We start from the raw sequence: 14794 nt of genomic DNA on the forward strand, positions 1-14794 counted from the left end.
CAGGGATGTATCAGAATCACCAATTGATATTAGCGCTACTGAACAAGGGGGTACGTAGTCTATCGAATCCCTGGTGTTCACCAGGGACCCCCGTAAGGAGGTTTGGACTTGGAGTACTGCAACATGTGTATCCCTTGCAACCAAGACAGCTACCATTGTGGTGGCAGAGAAGAGCCAGGCAATCCCGGTCAAGCCATAAACGAGAATCCAAAAAGAGGTCAGACAGGCCGAGGTCACAACAAATAGATGGAGTATCATAATCTAGTAGAATGGTCAAAGGAAGCCGAGGTCACAACCAAGACAACAATACACAGGAACAGTAGCTGGAGACAGGAGACCTGATACTCTGGCACCCAAAATGTGCCAAAGGCGAGTTAAAATATTGGCAGCAAGGAGGTGATAGGAGGAGTATGTGGGTGGTCAGCCATGCTGACCGCTGATTCAAGAAAAGCGTCACGTTGCCTAGCAAAGGGACGCACTACTGCGCATGTGCCCGACGGCGCAAGGACGGCCGGGTACGCTGCGTACTTGTTGTTTAGCAACAGGACGCCTCCGACCGAAACTATCGGGCGGCCGTCTCCACTTCACGGAGGAACAGCGAGGACGGCACCTGACAGCCAGCAATTGCATTTCCCTATTGATACCCAAAAAAGGTATGTGGGTTTTAACTTAGAAAAATGTATATTAGATTAAACCTGGATAGGAAATAATCATATACAAAATAATGGAGTGTACCCCACATCGCTATTACCCATCAGGAGAGAGTTAAAGTCACCATTTTAGTACAGCTGATCCCACATACTGGCTGGAGAGAAATGCATATTTTGAATCATCACTGAGCAAGGAGCCCGACGATGAGAGTCAAGCCTTTGAGTGCCTTAAAGTCTCACTGTACAGCGTACAGCGCACATTTATATAGCCGTATACATAGGGCAGGACAAGATCAAGTGCCTTTATCCCGGGCAACCCTACCAGTGCTATAAATGCAACGCTCTAGGGCACCTTAGAGTGACCGATTTTAAAGATGTTAGAGATTAAAAAAACATATTAAACACTTCTTAGGTGTCTCCTCCAGAGGACAAAATGCAAAGTCTAAAACTATTAAGGCTGCAAAGGGGACAGTAGGTCTTTCATGGGAGGAGTGGGTAACAACAGAACAAAGAAAAAGGAGAAAGAGCAGGTACCAAAAGAACAAACTAAGAATTTACATTGTTTTTCCCTTCTTCTTGTACCGCTGATGAGGAAGAGGAAATTATTGGAGAAAATGATGGGTCTCTAGTACTCAAGTAAACATCAGTATAAGGTATAAAAAAGAAAAGTAAAAAGAAGGATGTTTCTGGAGCAGAAATTGGTAAGGATAAAAGAAGCAGGAAATGGCTAGTATTGGGTAAAAAGGAGAGTTTATTGGGAGAAGGAAAGGGCTTGAGGAGTAGAGCACAAAGAGTAATTAAAACTCAAGTGTCAGTGGTGGGAAAGTCATGGCTAGAGAAACTGATGGTAGCAGTAATTTCTGGAAGAAGAAAAAATAATGAACCCTGGTATAAGGCAGATATTAGCAAATCCTGAAAGGGAAGGGAGTGGTGGGTGGGGGTCATAATTCCCTAGTGATGGGTAAGCCTCAAAGGAAGAATAAATAGTCATAGAATCTGAAGGTAGTTAGTCTTACCACATTAGTCACATAGAGACCATTATCAGTGGATTCTCACTTTTATTTTATATTAATCCTTAATATTATTTTTCTATGGGGCTTCACTTCCAGAATAAAGTGTCACTATTACTAAAAGAAAAGAAGGAACGAGCTCTATATTGGTGGCACTCTCAGTCCATACTTAAATTATAACAAAAAAATATTAGTTTAAAATCATGTCTTTTTATTTTCATCCATTAAAAGATTTTTTTGTCAGACTCTTTTTATCTTTTTTTTTCTCACAAGTGAAATATAATTTAAAATAATAATGTGATAACCAGCTATAGAAGATGTGTGAAAGATTAAAAATAGGGGGGATAGTTTTACCCCATAGCTTATCAACATTTTATTTAGCGCATTTTATTTCTTTTTTATTTATTATTATTTTAGTAGATCTAGATATTATAATATTTCTCCACCAATCACTTCTTTAGTTTCAGAGTTTGATATTTCCCCCCCCAAACAAATCTAAGTTTCATGATTTAGATAAAAATTTTTTACCTATATTTCATATGGCAGCATCTATTAGATTATATTGGAAGATATTTCAGTGTTGCAAAATCTACTGGCATTCCTGTCTAATCTATTGTTATGCTATAATGGCTCTCGAACCAGTGAGGAAGTAATTATAGATTTAAATGATTTAAAAGATTATTATGCAAATAAGTCACCCAATATTTTATGAAAATATTGCAAGCTACCACGAAGCTATCAGGAATGCCAGTAAGTAAATATTACTTCATATAATCTAATAGAAGCAGCCAAATGAATTATAAATACAAACATATCAATGTAATATCCTTTAATATCCTGTAACTAAACAAATGTTTTTGGAAATATTAGATATTAAACCTGGATCTAAAGCAGTGATTGGAGGAAGGAAATTACAATTATCTAGATCTACTAAAACAATAACTAAATAACTTATTGACCACCTTAGGGGTGAAACTCTCTACCCCTACCTTTTTTTTATATTTCAAACATTCCCTATAACTTTAATTATATTTTATTTGGGAGAGAAAAGAGAAAAAAGAAGTTTGTCAAAAAAAATCTTTTCATGAATAAAAATAAAGACACGATTTTAAACTAATATTTTTTTGTTATAAATTCAGTATGGATTGAGAGTGCCTCCAATATAGAGCTCTTTCCTTCTTTTCATTTGCAGAATATATTGGTCTGTCAGGAGATGATTCCTCCCTCCTCCCCCCATATTAATTGCAAAAGTCGGGAGTGTTCGGTTGAGAAGTCCAATAGACAAGTAAAGAAAAGATGTGTTGGTCCCACTTATATTACCCTTAAGGATAGATCTAAAAAATATTAAATTAACCATTAATTAATGTTGCGTTACAGGCATGTCTGTGGTGTGTGAGAGGGTCTGAGCAATGTGTCACTTGGCAATGGACCTTAAAGAGAAATAGAAAGAGAAATGGACCTTATGTAGGGACAGCTTCTCTGGCCCCAGTAAGTTAAATTGATCACAACAACTTCATCTGGTATGTATGAATGAATGATACTGTGTCTGAAGTGCATGGCTTGGTATCCAATGAGAAATATGAGATAAGCAAACTTTAGCTACTTGTTCCCAATGATCAAAATAGTATCTGTGTCCACTTTGCCAACTGATTTCATGCCCAAAACATTGTCGGGCCAGGAAAAATACAAGTGGGTAATATGTAACTGACCACCCTCTGTTAATTCCCACTATCAAGTGTGTGACCCAATGGGAGTTAACACTTGCAACACTACAGCTAGTTTTTCCAAATGATAAAATATGGTCACTGTGCCCACTTTGCCACCTGATTTCATGTCCTAACCCATGTTGGGCCAGGCTTAATACAATTGCAATTTGTGCAATAGACACTCATTAGTTTTAATCTAATGTTAAATCAGTGATCAAACTTGATTTAATCCTTTAAATATAAAGTTTTCTGAATAAGAAGCTGGAGCAGGAATAAGAAGTGATTAAGAAGCACCTGGAATAAGAAGCCTCATTCATGCTTTTTAGTAATTCTCAGACCACAGAATTGTGCTGCTGACAGTACTCCAGGGCAACTGCAATGCTGACCAGTATCTCCGCCGGGTCTCCCTCATCCAGGAGCTGTGATGGTGCCTGCAGCTGTCAGCCTCAGTCATCGGGTCTCAGTCAGGTAGGGTAAATAGGGTCTCTGGTGGCCAAGGGAGGTCAGCTGGGGGCTCCCACTGTAGCAGCCCCCACTAAGGCTGAACATGGCAAGTGGACCTGACTTCTGACAGTACCATGTCTTGGGGGCACTTCCTCCTTAGCAGAGCCCACTCTTTATAACCCCAACATAGGCAGTGTCCCCCAAATAGGAAAAGAGAAAAATTTGTGGCATGAGTAGGAACATGCTTAAAATGACCACATCATGCAGTCAAGGAATTTGGCAACACATCCAGGGACAGAATCGTGCAACACTGCGCCCTGTAGCAAAATTTGGGTAGGGTACTGTCTATGCCATTCTTGACTCCCAGCCCCTTGCTCTGCTCTTAATAGAGAGTAGCATGACGCTTCTGAGCATGTAACAATATGCATACATCACTCAGGAGAGGCCTCACTTCTGTTCTTTTGAGAGCAAAATGTCAGCATCAGGGGGAGAATGAGTCTCAGAGGGTAGGGATCGACTCCCCTCACCTGAAGGCAACCAATGCATCCCCTGTTGCTGCACCGCCGAACACACCTATTGCCTACTGTATGTATAGAGGATGCAGCTATTTTTTTGTGCTCTCATGAATCAGTTTGCCAGGAACTAATTATATTATTGAGACACTATCTGTGTCCAGGTCTGGTGATGTCACTGAGTCTAGAAATTATAATCAAAAGAACAATAATACAATAATATAGTTTAATAAACCTGTCACTAATTTTAGTGCATAAGACTAAAAATTCTATTCAAGGTTTTCATAGAAGCAGCATGGTGGCACGGTGGCTAGCATTGCTGTATCACAGCACTGGGGTCGGTAATTTGATTTCTGACCAAGGCCCTAACATGGACCCTAGTGTGTGTGTGTCTGTGTGTAGGGAATTTAGACTGTAAGCTCCAATGGGGCAGGGACTGATGTGAGTGAGTTCTCTGTACAGTGCTGCGTAATATAGTGATATATATTTGGTTGTACAGGAACACATTTGCCATTTTTATGTACGTCGGCAGTATCGCTACTATAGTGATCAGTAATGTAGCGTATATGGGTGAGTGAGATGGCAATTTTCCCAACTATTGTAAATTTAACCACAGACATGCAAAGATGGTTGCAACCTGCTACAATCAACAATGTCGATAAAGTGCATTTAGGAAGAGTGGGTTTCAATTTTTTCCCTTGTTATTGTGTTCAGCAGTTGACTGCTCACACACACCAACCAAGTTCAAGAATAGATCTGCTCAATTGAGATCAGTATTATCAGCCATCACATTTTTTAGGGCTAATTGTCTGATATAACTTGAGATTTCACAGCCTGTGTGATCAGCTTTAGTTGTCAAATACATTGCAAATATTAAATTGTTATTACCCAAACGTACATTTCTTTAACAAGACAGTGAATAATTTGCAGTTACATGATCCCAGATTCTTTTTTTACATCACATGTACCGTGTATGAAAAAAGCAATACATGTACATATATTGTATGCAAGTCACAGCAGTTTACTATAGATTACACAATAACAAGCATAGGTATTTAGCAGACGCACAAATGTAGCTCTAGAAAATGTACTCTTCTATATGAGGAGCTCATATAAGCCTTGATTTGCCCTTTATCCTTTATAACACATAAAGCAATGATTTTACATTATCTGAACACACAGCAAAGTTGATGCTTATCTTAAAGTCCGTTATTGAGCTGCTTCCAAGCCACCTGACTATAATCCTAATTGTTGTGTTATTAATGTCTTCCGTGTGTTGAAATCTATTTGATTTCAAAGCCCTGGAGGCTATATGAAACTATAAAAAAAAAACATATTTCACAAGTACAATAGAAACCTAACCAGCATTTCAGCCTGGGCTCGCTGCCAGAAATGTGTAATGATTTATTGTACAAACTGTTGTTCGATATCATGCATTGGATGACTGGCAACAAACTAACACTTAGTTACAAGGATAAAAGACTCGCACAGCGTGACTTCAAGTAGATTTCAGTAGATATATTATTAAAGCAGAAATAATTTAAATATAAAATATAAAACCCAAGGGGGGGTATTTATATGGACAAGTTTGTGACTCTTTTGTACATGTACTTCTGTGCTCAATGTAACTTTGCACATAAGTTAGCTACACACAATTTTCTCATGCACAAAACACAACATGGTCACACCCTTAGCACAAATAGAGGCACACATTTAATTTTTGTTAAAAATGATGCCTCAACATATAGCACCGTGACTAAATGGTTAGCACTTCTGCCTCACAGCGCTGGGGTCATGAGTTCAATTCCCGACCATGGCCTTATCTGTGAGGAGTTTGTATGTTCTCCCCGTGTTTGCGTGGGTTTCCTCCGGGTGCTCCGGTTTCTTCCCACACTCCAAAAACATACTGGTAGGTTAATTGGCTGCTATCAGATTGACCTTAGTCTCTCTCGATCTGTGTGTATGTTAGGGGATTTAGATTGTAAGCTCCATTGGGACAGGGACTGATGTGAATGAGTTCTCTGTACAGCGCTGCGGAATCGGTGGCGCTATATAAATAAATGGTGATGATGATGATTCATCTTTGAACTCAATGTGAACGCAACTTACGTTTAAAAAGAACTTGCGTACTATGCACACACATACGTATTCAGATACAAGCGGATCTCAAGATATATTTCCATTTGAATCTGGGTATGAATATGCTCTGGCTATGCCTTACTTGCCGTATGTATGCAGACAGAAGACTGCAGGATACGCACATACATATGTGCACTATAAAATCCCATCACAAAGCAAAATTATTTTATAAAATAAATTAACAAATCTTAATACTGTAATCATTAATAAAAATGTATGTTTAAAAAAACATTTTTTTTTTATTTTTTTTTACATGAAGTACATAAATAAGGTTGTTCTTTATGCGCACTGGCTATAAAATGCACATTTAAGTTTCTGCTACTTATAAAGACATGTTATGGCATGCATATGTGGCAGCATGGTGGCTTAGTGGTTAGCATTTCTGCCTCACAGCACTGGGGTCATGAGTTCAATTCCTGACCATGGCCTTATCTGTGAGGAGGTTGTGTGTTCTCCCCGTGTTTGCGTGGGTTTCCTATGGGTGCTCCGATTTCCTCCCACACTCCCAAAACATACTGGTAGGTTAATTGGCTGCTAACAAATTGACCCTAGTGTGTATGTTGGAGAATTTAGACTGTAAGCTCCAATGGGGCAGGGACTGATGTGAGTGAGTTCTCTGTACAGCGCTGCGGAATTAGTGGTGCTATATAAATAAATGATGATGATGATGATGATACCTGTAGTCATCACTATCAGTCGGCACTTGTTGCCCTGTAGCTGGTGCAAGTGATACAGCTAAAAAACACATACCTAAGAGTTGCCCTGAACTTGAAATGGCCAAATGTGAGTGTGCTTCGCCTAGGCATGCCCTTACTGTACAGTGCCTAAGTTAGTCAGTGCAGACCCATAGAGTGCATTGCAGGCAGTTAATGAAACAAAACAAAGGGGGGGCGAAGCTGAGACTATGTGGACAACCACAGTTAATGCCAGACAACAACTGGGGGACATTTGTTTCTCCTATGTCAATTTAATTATAAAAGAGAGATAGCAATAGTACTGTGCTGCATACAAATATTCACACAAAAGTTATATAATTAGTAAGGTTGAAAAAAAGGCATAGTTCCACTGAGTTCAAACATTGATAAATTGTAATTGATGAAAACAAAAGTTAAAAAAACACCCCAATGTGACAATTGTCATTTTAGCCTAGCCTTAGCCTAGGTTATTCCTGACCACAAAAATGGCAATCAGAAACATTTCCCATATCAGTCAGCTAATAATACGCACCTCGATCCATAATTATAGATACAATTTCTTGTAGGAAAGGCATTGAATCCATTATTATATGATCTGCCATCACTACCTCTTGTGGGAAGGAGTTGCACAGCTTGACCACCCTTACAGAAAAGAACCCCTTCCTGTGTTGATGGTGAAACCATCGTACATCCCTTTGCCATCGATGACCCCTTGTCTTCTATATGGTTATTAATATGAAAATTAGTTAACCAACTTTTGACCTCAAATATATTTATATTTATTAATGAAGTCCCCTTTAAGACACCGTAATGTCTAATCCATCGGCGAGGTCATTAATAAAGAGGTTTAAAACAACACAGCACAATACCATTCCCTATGGTACACCCCTAATAACTAAAGCCCGGTCTAATATTTCTCCATTTAAAACTACCCTTAATCTTTTATCAATCAACTAGTTTTCCACCCGTGTATATACTTTTCCCCCAGAAATGTGTAAATATGCTGTTATCTTATGCACTAGCCTGTTATATGGAACTGTATTGGAAGCTATTGCAAAATTCAAATATATCACAAAAATTGCTCAATTGCACAAGTAAAATCCGATTTGAAACTTCCCTCCTCATAAAATCTAATCCTACTGCATTTATTAGACAATACCGGGTTTCATAAAACCATCACCGTCATCTTAGTTTTTGATTGATTAAGGAGCCATAGCTATTATACAAATAAGTATGGAGTAAGGGAAACAATAGAATTTGTCTTGATTTTAACAAGAAGTCAATAGAAAAAGTGACTACATAAGAAAACACAACTAGAACAACGGAAACTTTATAAAGAGCTTTAAAAATCCTGCTGACACTTTTATCAAATTAGATTCACCCAAACCCAAGTTTTACAATATTTGTATGTTTAGTTATAAATGTGTTTTGTTAAATACTGTATTTATACTTCTGTGCTGTTTTTAATTCTCAATGCTTAGAATTCAGTTTAATATTGGTATGATATCTTTGAAACTGTGATATATACATCCGTTAAACCTACAAATGTGTTCTATTTAACAGGTAAAATAAAATGTATATACAGAATTGGAGTCCTCACTGCTGGAAAGTCCTAAATATGGACCTCTGCATCCTATTCTTGCTTCTCCTGATTGGTGAGTGTTATACATTGTTGCTTTTGTTTCATATTTACAGATTAACTTTTTGAAACAGACCATACATGTTCGTTCATTCATTCTTTCATTCATCTAATTCCATATGAATCTTTCAGTTTGAGATCTATGAAAAAAGCAGAGGAAATAACAAGAAAAAGAAAATACATCAAAAGTTCTAACAAATTAACAGATAGTGTTCCTTAATAAAAGCTTGTTCTTTGCCCCTTCATCTGATCCAAACTTCTTAAATCTGTTTGTGCCACTCAATAGCTATATTTTTAATTTAAGTCACAAAAGATATTTTGCATATAAGGACCTTAAAAAGAGAAAAACTCAAGCAGGTCTAATTTTATCAAATTAAATTGATTTGAAAGCTTTAGATGACCCTGAAACCTCATGGCAAGAAAAAGAAAATAGTAGAGGAGATGGTTAATCATTTAGAAATCCTACTGGTTTGTGATATTAATGGAATGCATAGCTTAGAATGTTTGTCCAAAGATGAACATATAGATAAAAGCTCTAATATTGCACATAGATCACAAATAAAGATTAAATCAAAGTCTGAATGTCTCACAATATAAAAGCGTAATTTCTGACAGCTTTTAAAAAAATTGGACAAATATTTCTTAAGTTCATTACTGTTTACAAGCACATGTTTATTCTATGAGGTATCATATCAAAGATGCAACAGCAGATCTTCGGAAACAATCTCATATTAAATAAAAGGAAAACTATAAATGGCCAACACGTGATGTACAAGCATTAAATATGAACACAGCACCCAATGAACATGTCCTATCTGTTAAAATTATCTGAATTCTGATGATGGGGTCTCAAAAAAACCCCAAAAAACACTGGGGGGTGTATTTACTAAACTGCGGGTTTGAAAAAGTGGAGATGTTGCCTATAGCAACCAATCAAATTCTAGCTATCATTTATTTAGTACATTCTACAAAATGATAGCTAGAATCTGATTGGTTGCTATAGGCAACATCTCCACTTTTTCAAACCCGCAGTTTAGTAACTCTAGCCCTGGATGTTTATTTTGGATTTAATTAAATGTATGCTCTCTCACAACTATTTTATATTTGACAAATCCACTTTATTTACAAATTCTCAGTGCCACTAAGGGGAATAAATTATATGTGGAGTTTTTGCTGCTCTTTATAAACGTATGTTTAAGCAGAAGTGCATTTGAAATGGACGTTTTGGAACAAACCTGGTCTTCTATGACCGATATATAGACATTGTTATTGGAAGGAGATATGTGTTCTATTATAGATTGTGTTTCTTTTAAAAAAATAATTTTTTATAAATTGAAATTCAATTCTATTCACAATATTAACCCTCTAGGTTATAAATAATGAGATTATAATATAGTTTTGAAAAACCAGATGACGCTAATAATTATCTTCATCTTAGAAGTCAACAATGTAAATCTAGTATTAAGAATATTCTATATGAACAATTTAGGACAATTAAGAAAATTTGTTCTTTAAATGAAGATTTTAAACTTAGAATTAAACCGTTACGGTTCACTTTCAGGATATAAAATAAGTCAATCAAATTCGGAAGCCCTTGTGCTCCGCCTGCCCCATCAAGTGCAAGAAGGGTTCAAATTAAATTTTACATTTCTATGGCCCCTTTTTATAGGCAATCCACTAGCTAGGTAATAGGAGTAGCTTCTACTATAAAGAATATACCCAATTATATCCAGCAAATGACAATCTTTTATTGCATGCTATTCAAAAATATTTGGCTTAATGGTATAGATCTTAGTTTGGTGGGATTAATGCAATTAAGATTAATATTCTACCAAGACTATTGTACATGTTTCAGAAACTCGCAGTTAACACCTCCAATCAAACAATAACTTATTTACAGTTGCAATGTGATACGTAGGTCTGGGGAGGAACCCTAGAGGAAGTAGAGCTAAACTAGCGAAATTAATTACCAAAGGAGTATTGAGTCACCTGTTTTTCAAAAATTATTTCTATGTGATACAATTAAATTATGATACATCCAGGCTCTCTATATATTGTTCCCAATCTTCAATTTACACTTTCTAAATGTTATGGTCACCATGTTGTGGAGACCATGTCTTCCATTATATCTTAGACCATTGCCTACTTAGTCTACTGGCAAATCTTATTTAATTGTAATGTGTTAAACTGATATTTACATAATGTACATGAGGACTGAGGTAGGAGCCCTTTTAATGTTCCAGAACTGATGTAACTTTGTTTTATATATTCTCCATAGATCTCTTCTATCCATATGGACCTGGGGTTGACATTATCTTTCCAAAAATTCATGACAGAAATGTTATTGCCTATCCTCCAAGTTTGTTTCCTATCTTCAGGAATTTTCCTTCGGTTACAAATGTAAGAATATTTTCTCTTTGAATATCACAAATCAAGTGTACCATTTATATATACAGTGTTTAGACATCTGTGTTATTCTGGTTCAACCGAGTCTATCATTATAACACATTTTTTCAGATAATAACTGTAGAGCAGTTACACCAATATCCAAGAAAACTGATATGGAGAGCTACAAAATGATTTTTCTTCTTTTACAAATGTTATCTGAATTTTTGCCACTCTTCAGCTAAGAAATGACAGAAAAGCTAATAAATTACAGAAATGTTGTCAATGAAACTTGTCCGAAGACAAGCTTTTATGCTGAACTGTGGGCTTTTGGTTAAATTAGTTAGAGAAATTTAATAATAAATCACACAAACAGCCTAGCATTGAGTATCCCCGGGGCTATAAATTTTTGTTGTGAGACTCCATATTGTGTTCATCCCCGAAATGATGCTTGCAAGTCTAATTTGGTTACTGCATGAGCTGTTGACAATCGGTTAGGTGTCCTTTGGTCCGTTACAGAGGGACCCTAGAAAGTTGGCATTGTTGCCACCTCATGAGGGTTCCACTATGTTTCCTTACCCAACACAGGCACCAAGGTGGCTTGTAGGAGCCTCTCTGCATATCTGTACTGGGTGTGGCTGTCATTAGTAGAATGGGACAACCTTATTTGCTTTACTCCATCTACTATACATATAACACTTATTCCAACACAGAGTTGTCCAGGCTTTGGGGCCTTCCTGAAATCATGTTAACCAGCCCAGTTTGCCCAGAATAGGGTCAGAGAGGTATGAGATTCCAAGATTTGAATGTAGATTTGTAAATAGCACATCATTACCCAAAAAATGTATTTTCTAATGGTAAATCACATTTTTCCTTGTCCGTTTTTTAGACCTTAATTCATTTTATAGAATGGAAATCACTGAGCACCCCTCTGGAACGTATGAAATGTCCTAAACTTGAGCACTCTCTACCGTGTTATATTGTGTTAATAATCTTTCTGTCCGGAATACTGTACTGCTTCAACTCCTCAAAATGTCCAGAGCAATTTCTGTCACTTTTGCGACAAACTCATGCACTTTGATGGAAGACTAGGTGCATCAGCATAACCTGAGGTGCATGACATCATCAGAGTGAATTTTGCACTGCATCAGCACTTTTCAGCATCATGACTGACATTCTTGACATTGACGATCAAGTAAACATACCTCAGGAGGTTTCTACTGAAAAGTTAAACCTTAATGATGCAAACTTTGATACATTAATACCTTATGGCATTGATTTTGTTTGTGTCTGAGAATATTTGTTGGGTTAAAATAATGTTACACCTTGGTACTGTGAATTGTGTTAAACAGCACCCTTATTGTAAATATTGTTCAGGTGGTTGTCCATTGTCTATTAATTTCCACATTTTTGAGGTTTCAGTTACAATTTTACCGCTATCACTGAACCCATGTTCATACACTGCCAAAGAACATGAGCAGGAAAGTGTTTCATGGGCATGTGTTCTATGATGGAAAAGCGTTGGAAGGAGTTGATGGTGTACAGTATCCTGCCGTTGTGTGTTACATCGGAACACTGACATTTTCCTTTGAGTTTTTTGTGTGTGTGTGTGTGTGTATATATATATATATAATATAAAAAAGCCTAGCAGCGTGTGTTAGTTTTTTACACACACACACACACACACACACACACACACACACACACACACACACACACACACAGCATGTGTGTTCATGAGGTAAAATTACCTCACGAAAATGAGTTTGAGCCCTCAACTTGTAAATTTAGCCTTTACTACCCCTCCCATTGGGGGAAGGGGGATGATGGAAGTTTACTGGCTTAACTATTATAATTTTTTTGTCAAATAATGTCAGTATACCAAATTTCAGGTCAATTGGATGAGCCCTTTCTGAGAAAATAGTTTTTTACACACACACACACACACTAACACACACCGCTAGGCTTTTATATATTAGATATTAGATAATGCTAAGAATTTAGTAGGTCAGTGTAGTATATAACTCCGTCCAGCAGGTGGCGCTGCAGCTTGAGCACTCTGTGACACCGGGTGACAGAGTGCTCAAGCACTCATTTAAGTTACGATGTTTTTGACAAGACAAGCTGTTGAACTTCATTTTTGCTAAATTCCTGATGTGTTTTGCATTTTAAATGCTATTGTTGCAGAGTATAAAAATGGAACAACAGCTGAAAGTGTCATAAAAATTGAGTCTGCGGGAAATGTATCAAGCTGTGATTTTATTTTGGGGGGGGGGGGGGTTTGAACCCTTCGCATATCACCAACTGTTTGACCTCTAATACTCCAAAAGTATTATCCCATGGATTTGAGGTTTAAAATTCAAATCGTGGTAATTTTCCTTGATGTGCGATGGTTTGCAAACTCCAAAACCGCGATTGGTTTAAGGGAAAAGCAGCATTTTTGCAAATTTTCATGTTTCTAATTGCCTTTTATTAACCACTGTAAACACTCATGATTCTGACCTCACAGCACTAGAAAAGCCTAACTACTTCCTTATATTAGTTGATAGGGGAGTTGAGAGTTAAAGGAGTAGAGTGAGCAGAGGAGAATTTTTCTTGCTAAATAATTCAAATACCAGACATCAGATGTTGCACAGATATGTGCATGATACTAACACTTCTAGTAAGGATGCAAACAACTATATAAAACTACATGGTCCAAAGCAGAATAAAATATGGATTTCAAAAAAATCTCTAATGAGATAAATCCCAAATCAGGAAGATTAATAAAAATATTTAGAAGTTTCTGTCTCAAAGATCAGATATAATACAATTTATTCTTCCGATCTTAAATTTATTACACATACATTTAAGTAAGCATATGTTAAGCATATAAAACAAATTACATGTCCAAAGAGATAGTTGCAGACCCTAATCCGGGTGATGGTGATCGACCTACCTCCTCCTCTTCTTCTCCTCAAAATCTAGCAAAATTTTCTCAGCAGCCAAAGCTTTGAGTAGATTGTCTACATTTTCCGTATTGCCACGATAACCGCATCAGATTTGGAGCCTTTTTTAGAGACGTTGTAGGTTATATGCTAATAAATGTTAATAATACAAACATGGAAGATCTCAGAAAAAAGGAGATTCCTTTCTCAGAGACAAAAACTACACAAAGCTTTAGTCAAGTATTAAGTCAAATTTGTAAAGCCAGAAAAATTCCACCCATACTTTGAAAATTCCGTGCATGAGACAGTTCCTGGAAACAGCTGTAATATCAGATATACTGTTAATAAAATTTTCTTTGCAAAGATAAATACACTTGACATTCAGTTGACATGATATTTTATAAAAAAAAAGCCCCACAGTGACATACAAATGATAGAGGGGGGTAAAGAGAGAGGGCTGACACCATTTGGTGGGGGACAATTGCAAGTAATTCTCAAATGCTATGAACCTCCAACTCTCCTCTCCTCACACATTAAGTCTACAACCTTCCCTCAACACACATTAAGCCGCCCAACATTTGTTCATGACACATTATACCTCCCACCCTACTCTTGTCACACATGAGCCCCCCATATACAATGTTACACTTAATCCACTAACTGTTCATTTGTTGCATAATTATAACA

General features: G+C 36.9%; 1 protein-coding gene across 1 annotated transcript in view; it reads left to right on the forward strand.

Annotated features, from left to right (window-relative positions):
* LOC142107450 (uncharacterized) overlaps positions 1-14794 on the forward strand; it is a 223850-nt gene that overhangs the window by 183611 nt on the left and 25445 nt on the right. The gene's annotated exons all lie outside the window — the stretch shown is intronic.

Source organism: Mixophyes fleayi, chromosome 11 (assembly GCF_038048845.1).
Source record: "Mixophyes fleayi isolate aMixFle1 chromosome 11, aMixFle1.hap1, whole genome shotgun sequence".
NCBI lineage: Eukaryota > Metazoa > Chordata > Amphibia > Anura > Limnodynastidae > Mixophyes > Mixophyes fleayi.